Consider the following 6,503-nt stretch of genomic DNA (forward strand, 5'->3'; position numbering starts at 1 on the left):
TAAAGAACTTGCCCTCTCCTCATGCTATCTTCATACCTTAGGGAAGATAAGCCATGTGCGTTTCTCTACTTCAGGAACAGAGAAGAGAATATCCTTTCTCAGATGTGACAACCAGCACTGTACACTGTACAGTAGCCCAAATGCGGCCGTACCATAGATTTGTAATCTTGCAGAACCCATGCCTTTTCCTTTTATTTGCATAACGGCAGTATACCTTGCTTGTAAGAGTGCTGATAACGCCAAGGTTGCCGGTTCGATCCCTGTATGGGACAGCTGCATATTCCTGCATTGCAGGGGGTTGGACTAGATGATCCTCAGGGTCCCTTCCAACTCTGTGATTCTGTGATTATTATATTGGCAGTTTTATTTTTGATTCCTTTACTCGTGATCCCTAGCATGGAATTTACCACTTTCACAGCCACCACACAATGGGTCGACATCTTCATTGAGCTATGACCACAAGGTCTCATTCCTGGTCAGTCACCACCAGTTCAGTCTCCATTAACATATACGTGAAACTCTTTTTTTGTTTTTCCCCAGCGTGCACCAATTTACACTGGTTTACACTGAATGGAAAAGCAGTTGTCTCCAAGAACATTGGAAGCTGCCTTTGGGCTCATACTAGTTCAGTGGCTCTCCAAGGTTCCATGCAGGGATATTTTCTGGTCCTACCTGGAGGAGCTTACAAATAATGGGTGCTATCACTGAGCGGGACGCGGGTGGCGCTGTGGGTAAAAGCCTCAGTGCCTAGGACTTGCCGATCGCATGGTCGGCGGTTCGAATCCCCGCGGCAGGGTGCGCTCCTGTCGTTCGGTCCCAGCGCCTGCCAACCTAGCAGTTCGAAAGCACTCCCGGGTGCAAGTAGATAAATAGGGACCGCTTACCAGCGGGAAGGTAAACGGCGTTCCGTGTGCTGCGCTGGCTCGCCAGATCCAGCTTTGTCATGCTGGCCACGTGACCCGGAAGTGTCTCCGGACAGTGCTGGCCCCTGGCCTCTTGAGTGAGATGGGCGCACAACCCTAGAGTCTGTCAAGACTGGCCTGTACGGGCAGGGGTACCTTTACCTTTACCTTTATCACTGAGCTATTGGCCTGCCCAAGCCATATCTGTCTTTCCAGCACAGATACTGGGAGGGTGATGCTCGCAAGCATCCTGCACTTAGCATACGTGCAGAAAATGCCAAATGGACAGTTATACTCACAATAGGATGTCCAGGCTGAGGCAGTAACCCACTGAGTGAAAAGTGAAGTATGAGACTCCAAACACTCCCTATGACTGGTGGCTCTTAGCCCTTTGCTGACTCATTCACTATCTAAACAACTGGGATAGACTTTTATATACAGTGTGTGGGTTGGCTGCTACATGACTTTGGAATGAACCGGGGCTTTCAGTAATTCAGTGCCTCGTTTGCCACCTCCCACGTTTACCTTAGGATGGGCCAACTGGCATCCAATCCCAGAATTTCAAAACACGAACTCTTACAAGCAAGGTATAAAAGGGAAAAAAGCATGGAGTTCTGCAAGATTCGACTTGTTTCCCCACTCCCTGATGAATTGTTCTCTTACGGGTTAAAATAGTTCAAACTGAGAGCCAAAGTACATTTTACACCCAAACACAATTAATTAATGAATACATTGAAACCCCACCCATTTCCTTCAAGGAGCTCAAGGTAACATACCTGGCACTCAAACCTTTCATGTTACTCTTACAACAACCCTGCGGTGCTGGTTAGGCAGAGAGCTGGAGACTGTGGTATAACTGACTTGTAAAGGCGACATGTGGTAAATGTTTTGTAGAGAGATGTTTGCTAGCTGTAAGCTAAGGTGTGAGTGCAAGGGGGAAAGTGAGAGAGGGAGGGGATGTTTAGAAATAAAGGCAAGTCAGAGTCAACACGAGAGATAAAATTATGCTATTTTGGCTCTGTCAATTTTTCATTTCCCCAATCTTAAATTCATTCACCACATTTCTGCATCAATTTGCGATCATTATTATTTTAAACAGAAAAAGCCTTCATGAAAATTCACTAGCGTTTTAGTGTAAATTTCTCCCAATAAACCCACCTCTGGTGCAGGGAGAAAAGTGAAAGCTCCATTGCAGTAGTGAAAGTCTGCTCTTGCAATACCAGGATCCTGCCCTATCAACGAATTTTGTAAGCTGTCTTTGTAAGTTTTAAAAACTGAAAAGTGGTACATACATCCCCTCTTTTTTGTAAACATTGAAGCATAAGATTGTTGTGTTTTTTTACAAGGGTGGGGACTGAGGAAGTTTTACAAGATAGTTCTGAAAGAACATGAATAATTTTTTGTTTTGTTTTGGGTTTTTATTTTGGAGAAAAAAGCTGCTGTTTTGGAGATCTTTTAAGCTCTGTGTAAAAGGGTGGCTCAGCTGTGATGTCATTCTAGGAGCCTTAATGAATGAAATTAACGGATAATGGAATATCAGATGAGGCAAGAATACGAGGGAAAGGGACGTCAATATTCAAGAAATGGGTAGGTGGAGGAAATTATAAGCAGGGAGGAAAGCTGTACAGTATATGGAAAAACTGACTCAGGCATTAAACATCTGAAGGCTTGGGTTCCTTTTCATCATTTGCACTCAAAGAAACTGCCAGAGAGAGACATTTTGCTGCTGATTTACTTCCATTAAGAGCTACCGGTACTTCGGTCACTTCTGGACTTTGAAATATTTTTGAGACACTTTGATCTTACCCCCATCCTGCCTCAGTCACATGTACGTCCTGGGCGGTGGGGACACACACACACACACACACACACACACACACACACACACACAGAGAGAGAGAGAGAGAAACTTCATACAAGGCCAGCCTAAGACATTTTACAGCCTGAAGTGGAGCAGCAAACCATTCCCTCACAGTTCAAGTTGTACAGCGGGGGTGGGAGCTGTTTCAGCCAAAGGGCCATATTCCTTTCTGAGCTATCTACTGGGGGCCAGATGGCAGTGGTATGTGGGGCCAGAGGCAAAAGTAGACAGAGCGCTAAGTGTGATTTTTTTCCTTTGTGCAGTAGCTTAGTTTCCACACACACACAAACACTTCTCTACCTCCATCTAGCAAGCGAGAAGCAAAGATATATTCCAGCAACCAGGCAAAGAGTGTGCAAGCCAGACTGGCAAGGGGTGTGTCTGTGGCAGGGGTTCCCCATTGCTGGTATATATTACCTCAGAAAGCCAGTCAAGTTATTTCGGTGCCTGAAGCAAAAAGATTTTCCAACCTCCCACACAGTAAACACAGAACAATAATAGCTTAATTTTTTTGCTGTCTGATGGTAGGGCTGGCCATGATAGGACCCAGTTTTTTGGATCCATTCTGCTGCACATATGAAAGCCTTGCAAATATAAGCTGTACCATTAACAGAGGGAGCAGATTTGAGAAGATGAAGCCATGTGTCGCGTACTAGGGCTGTTTGTTGGCTCCAGCTGAATCCCAGCTCCAAAACTAAATTGGGCCAATTGGGCTGAGGTAGCCCCAGATCAACTGGGCTCAGTTCAGGTCCATCTGTGGCAGTCTAGGGCTGGCAAAGGAGGGGGTCACTCAGCTGGTGAGAACTGAGGGTGGGGAGGAGATGCAGGGAGGAAGCTGGCCTGCGTGCATTCCTGTCTCCCTCCACTGCTTGTTTAATGAAGGTTTGAAAGCACAATTAAATACTGTGCAAGGCCCCCAATTCAGTTATGGGCCTAGATCTGGGTTGGGTTGGTCCCAGGTTATCCTGGGAGGGATCAGGTTTGCTCTGAAGCACCAGATCATGCCTCAAATCAGATAGGGTGGGCTGTGTACAGCCCTAATTTTAACTCAGCTCTGTTTTGTCTATTCAAATGAATAGGTTTTTCAAGTGGGATAGCTCCATTTGCACATCAAAGCTGTCACCTCCATAAAAAAAAAGTCTGGATCAGAGGGAATGTATCTGTGCTAAGGGAATGATGTTAGAGGACATATTTCTTATGGGCTTCTCAGCAATGTGTAAAGGGGTGTATACAATGATTGGAACCTGAGTTGCTGACCTGAGCCCTGAAATGCATGTAAGAGGCCAGAGGAAGAGCATTGGTCCTTCCCACATCCTCTTTCAGTTCTATGTGTGAGCTCAGTTCAGCACGCAAGCTGCCGACCAGAGCCTTAAAAAGCACACAAAGCTTTCCAAGGCTCAGACTGTCGTGAGTCTGAACAGTGGAACAGAAAGCAGAACATCTAAGAGGGTAAGAGGGGAAAGGAGCCTAGGGCAATGAAACAAGCTGGGAGACAGCTGGAATGCGAGTGGAGAAAAGATTCGGTCGAATGCAATCAAACACTGGCGAGGGCTCATGACTGAGCCTACCTAGTGGCAGTGAAGGCAGCAAAGAAGGCACACAGTGGTACCTCGGGTTAAGTACTTAATTCGTTCTGGAGGTCCGTTCTTAGCCTGAAACTCTTCTTAACCTGAGGTGCCACTTTAGCTAATGGGGCCTCCTGCTGCCGCCACCGCGCGATTTCTGTTCTTATCCTGAAGCAAAGTTCTTAACCTGAAGCACTGTTTCAGGGTTAGCAGAGTCTGTAACCTGAAGTGTATGTAACCTGAGGTACCACTGTACTTTGTTGTCACCATTGCAACCATTGGAGAACTTTTCTGGGTAGTGCAGGGCCTCTTCCTTCAATCTGGCCTGAAGGATTTGGTAGAACCGACGGTAGCTTGCTATGACTTGTTTGCAAAGCATTTCGAGGACAAAACTGCTTACATCCACTAGGATCTTGACTCCACTGTAGTAGCAGATAAGTCTCAAGGGGTGTCCAGAGCACTATTTAGTCCTGTTGTGTTGGATGAGTTTCAGTTAGTAAGGGACAACGATGCGGACAAGGTGCTTTGATCAGTTAAGGCGACAACGTGTGCTCTGGACCCTTGCCCAACTTGGCTAATAAAAACTAGCAGGGAGGGGACAGTTGGCTGGGCCAGGGAGGTGATTAATGCTTCCTTGTGAGAGGGGGTGATCCCTTCCTGCTTGTAACTTCCGACCAGCTGCTAGTCTCTCTTCCTTGGGCAAGGTTCTTGAGCGGGTGATCACAAACCAGATCCAGGTGTTTTTCAAGGAAACTAATCTTCTAGTTCCATTTCAATCGGGGTTTACACTCGGTTTGGGTACAGAAATTGCTTTTGTCACCCTGTATGATGACCTCTGTCAGGAGAGAGACAAAAAAAATGTGTCCCTGTTAATTCTCTTCAACCTCTCAGTGGCATTTGATGCCATCAACCATGGTATACTTATGAAGCGGCTGTCTAGGTTGGGGGTGGATGGGACCACTTTTGGTGGTTCCAGTCCTACTTGGATGGATGTTTCCAGAAGCTGATGCTTGGGGAGTCTTTTTCGGCCCTGTGGAGCCTTCCTTGAGGTTCCTCAGAGTTTGATTTAATCCGCTATGCTGTTTAACATCTACAAGAAACCACTAAGTAGGGTTTATACAGAGGTTTGGAGTATGCTGTAAAGCCCTACTTCTCCTTTACATCTGCAGGTGAGGCAGTGGGTGTGCTGGACTGTTGTCTTTCCTGGGTAATGGACTGGATGACAGCCAACCAACTGAAGCTAAGGTACTGTTAGTCGGTGGTTCCCTAGACCAGATGGATGAGAGGTTGCCTGCTCATGATGGGGTTATATTCCCTCTGAAGGAGCGGGTATGTAGCTTAGAAGTTGCTTGAGGCTCAGGTGCCCTTCGTTGCACAGAGTGCCTTCCATCAGCTATGGCTGGTGGTCCAAAATCCTGAGAACTGCAATTTGTTGAGGGCACTGATAGTTGTTGGAGACCCCTTTTCTCTTCACAGTTACAATTCCTAGAGTGTTAGGTCAATCAATCTCTCTTCCCAGGGAATTCTGAGAACTGAAGCTTCATTGCCCTCAACAAATTAAGTTCCCAGGATTCTTTGGGGAGGGAACCATGACTACTAAAAGCAGTATAATAGTGCTTTGAATGAATGGGATGGTACTCAGCTAAGTTTTACTCTAGACCCATTGGACCAGATTCAACAAAATAGATATGCTAGCAGGAGTCAGCACAACAGGGCTTTTACCCCTTTCTCCTCCCCATCACCTCTAAGGAGTCAGGAGAAACCCCAGAACAACATTTCATATAATAGTTCTTTAACTGTATGGTTTATGGTTTGGATGTGACTGATTAACTGATTAGCATCATAGATAGGTTATGATGGTGCACCAATTCCTGATTTTTTTGAGCTTGGCTGATAGCCATTATAACCAAAATAATGATATGATTGTAACAATGGACTGTGAAGGGTTATCCCTTCTTTACATTCTTGATAATCGTTGCTCAGATATTACATGTATTGAAGCAACCTCATTCTGGGTATGATTTTCAACCAGTTCTATGATTCAATCAATAAAAACTCACATGAAAGTTCAGGGGGGTGAAAGATACGTGACTTGGAGGTGTGTTTGAGTGTGTGAAAGAAGGATTTGCTCTGCTCCAAACTGCTCCTTTGCATTTTATTTACCATGGTTGCCAT

The sequence above is a fragment of the Podarcis muralis genome, chromosome 8 (genome assembly GCF_964188315.1).
Source record: "Podarcis muralis chromosome 8, rPodMur119.hap1.1, whole genome shotgun sequence".
In the NCBI taxonomy this organism is placed as follows: domain Eukaryota; kingdom Metazoa; phylum Chordata; class Lepidosauria; order Squamata; family Lacertidae; genus Podarcis; species Podarcis muralis.